The 2,728-nt window shown below is 59.3% G+C and overlaps 1 non-coding gene and 1 pseudogene across 1 annotated transcript; both read left to right on the top strand.

The window, feature by feature from the left end:
- Nucleotides 1-1,315: 1,315 nt before the first annotated feature.
- LOC124732371 lies at nt 1,316-1,471 on the top strand. Its single transcript, XR_007008658.1, has one exon. It is a non-coding gene; the product is annotated as a 5.8S ribosomal RNA (ribosomal RNA).
- A 189-nt stretch (nt 1,472-1,660) lies between these two features.
- LOC124732367 overlaps nt 1,661-2,728 on the top strand; it is a 4,220-nt pseudogene continuing 3,152 nt past the window's right edge.

Here is a 2,728-nt window from a genome sequence, read left to right as displayed (position 1 = left end):
GAGGTAATGATTAATAGGGACAGGCGGGGGCATTCGTATTGCGACGTTAGAGGTGAAATTCTTGGATCGTCGCAAGACGAACAGAAGCGAAAGCATTTGCCAAGTATGTTTTCATTAATCAAGAACGAAAGTTAGAGGTTCGAAGGCGATCAGATACCGCCCTAGTTCTAACCATAAACGATGCCAGCCAGCGATCCGCCGCAGTTCCTCCGATGACTCGGCGGGCAGCCTCCGGGAAACCAAAGCTTTTGGGTTCCGGGGGAAGTATGGTTGCAAAGCTGAAACTTAAAGGAATTGACGGAAGGGCACCACCAGGAGTGGAGCCTGCGGCTTAATTTGACTCAACACGGGAAACCTCACCAGGCCCGGACACCGGAAGGATTGACAGATTGATAGCTCTTTCTTGATTCGGTGGGTGGTGGTGCATGGCCGTTCTTAGTTGGTGGAGCGATTTGTCTGGTTAATTCCGATAACGAACGAGACTCTAGCCTGCTAACTAGTCGCGTGACATCCTTCGTGCTGTCAGCGATTACTTTTCTTCTTAGAGGGACAGGCGGCTTCTAGCCGCACGAGATTGAGCAATAACAGGTCTGTGATGCCCTTAGATGTTCTGGGCCGCACGCGCGCTACACTGAAGGAATCAGCGTGTCTTCCTAGGCCGAAAGGTCGGGGTAACCCGCTGAACCTCCTTCGTGCTAGGGATTGGGGCTTGCAATTGTTCCCCATGAACGAGGAATTCCCAGTAAGCGCGAGTCATAAGCTCGCGTTGATTACGTCCCTGCCCTTTGTACACACCGCCCGTCGCTACTACCGATTGAATGATTTAGTGAGGTCTTCGGACTGGTACGCGGCATTGACTCTGTCGTTGCCGATGCTACCGGAAAGATGACCAAACTTGATCATTTAGAGGAAGTAAAAGTCGTAACAAGGTTTCCGTAGGTGAACCTGCGGAAGGATCATTACCGACTAGACTGCATGTCTTTCGATGTGCGTGTCGTGTCGCGCAACACGCTACCTGTACGGCTCGCAGTAGCCGTGCGCCGCGTGCGGAACCACGCGTGCCTCTCAAAACTAGCGGCAATGTTGTGTGGTACGAGCGCTGAAGCGCTGGAGCGGCTGGCCTGCGGCACCTGGCGCCTGGCGCCGGTTTTGAATGACTTTCGCCCGAGTGCCTGTCCGCTCCGGTGTGGAGCCGTACGACGCCCGTCGGCCGTGAGGCCGTTGGACACAGAACGCTGGAACAGGGGCCGCCACACGCCTCACTCCCGGCCTATGCGACCGTCTCGAAAGAGACGGCGGAAACTTGAGAAAAGATCACCCAGGACGGTGGATCACTCGGCTCGTGGGTCGATGAAGAACGCAGCAAATTGCGCGTCGACATGTGAACTGCAGGACACATGAACATCGACGTTTCGAACGCACATTGCGGTCCATGGATTCCCGTTCCCGGGCCACGTCTGGCTGAGGGTCGGCTACGTATACTGAAGCGCGCGGCGTTTGCCCCGCTTCGCAGACCTGGGAGTGTCGCGGCCGCCTGTGGGGCCGGCCCGCGTCTCCTCAAACGTGCGATGCGCGCCCGTCGCCTGGCGGTTCGCATACCGGTACTTTCTCGGTAGCGTGCACAGCCGGCTGGCGGTGTGGCGTGCGACACCTCGTACAACGACCTCAGAGCAGGCGAGACTACCCGCTGAATTTAAGCATATTACTAAGCGGAGGAAAAGAAACTAACAAGGATTCCCCCAGTAGCGGCGAGCGAACAGGGAAGAGTCCAGCACCGAACCCCGCAGGCTGCCGCCTGTCGTGGCATGTGGTGTTTGGGAGGGTCCACTACCCCGACGCCTCGCGCCGAGCCCAAGTCCAACTTGAATGAGGCCACGGCCCGTAGAGGGTGCCAGGCCCGTAGCGGCCGGTGCGAGCGTCGGCGGGACCTCTCCTTCGAGTCGGGTTGCTTGAGAGTGCAGCTCCAAGTGGGTGGTAAACTCCATCTGAGACTAAATATGACCACGAGACCGATAGCGAACAAGTACCGTGAGGGAAAGTTGAAAAGAACTTTGAAGAGAGAGTTCAAAAGTACGTGAAACCGTTCTGGGGTAAACGTGAGAAGTCCGAAAGGTCGAACGGGTGAGATTCACGCCCATCCGGCCACTGGCCTCCGCCCTCGGCAGATGGGGCCGGCCGCCCGCGCGGAGCAATCCGCGGCGGGGTCGTGTCCGGTTGCCTTTCCACTCGCCGCGGGGTGGGGCCGTTCCGGTGTGCGGTGGGCCGCACTTCTCCCCTAGTAGGACGTCGCGACCCGCTGGGTGCCGGCCTACGGCCCGGGTGCGCAGCCTGTCCTTCCGCGGGCCTCGGTTCGCGTCTGTTGGGCAGAGCCCCGGTGTCCTGGCTGGCTGCCCGGCGGTATATCTGGAGGAGTCGATTCGCCCCTTTGGGCGCTCGGGCTCCCGGCAAGCGCGCGCGGTTCTTCCCGGATGACGGACCTACCTGGCCCGGCCCCGGACCCGCGCCGCTGTTGGCTCGGGATGCTCTCGGGCGGAATAATCGCTCCCGTCAGCGGCGCTTCAGCTTTGGACAATTTCACGACCCGTCTTGAAACACGGACCAAGGAGTCTAACATGTGCGCGAGTCATTGGGCTGTACGAAACCTAAAGGCGTAATGAAAGTGAAGGTCTCGCCTTGCGCGGGCCGAGGGAGGATGGGGCTTCCCCGCCCTTCACGGGGCGGCGGCCTC

Source organism: Schistocerca piceifrons, unplaced genomic scaffold (genome assembly GCF_021461385.2).
Source record: "Schistocerca piceifrons isolate TAMUIC-IGC-003096 unplaced genomic scaffold, iqSchPice1.1 HiC_scaffold_1337, whole genome shotgun sequence".
Lineage (NCBI taxonomy): Eukaryota > Metazoa > Arthropoda > Insecta > Orthoptera > Acrididae > Schistocerca > Schistocerca piceifrons.
The sequence above is the reverse complement of the archived record's forward strand: the minus strand, read 5'-3'. Positions and strand labels throughout refer to the sequence as shown.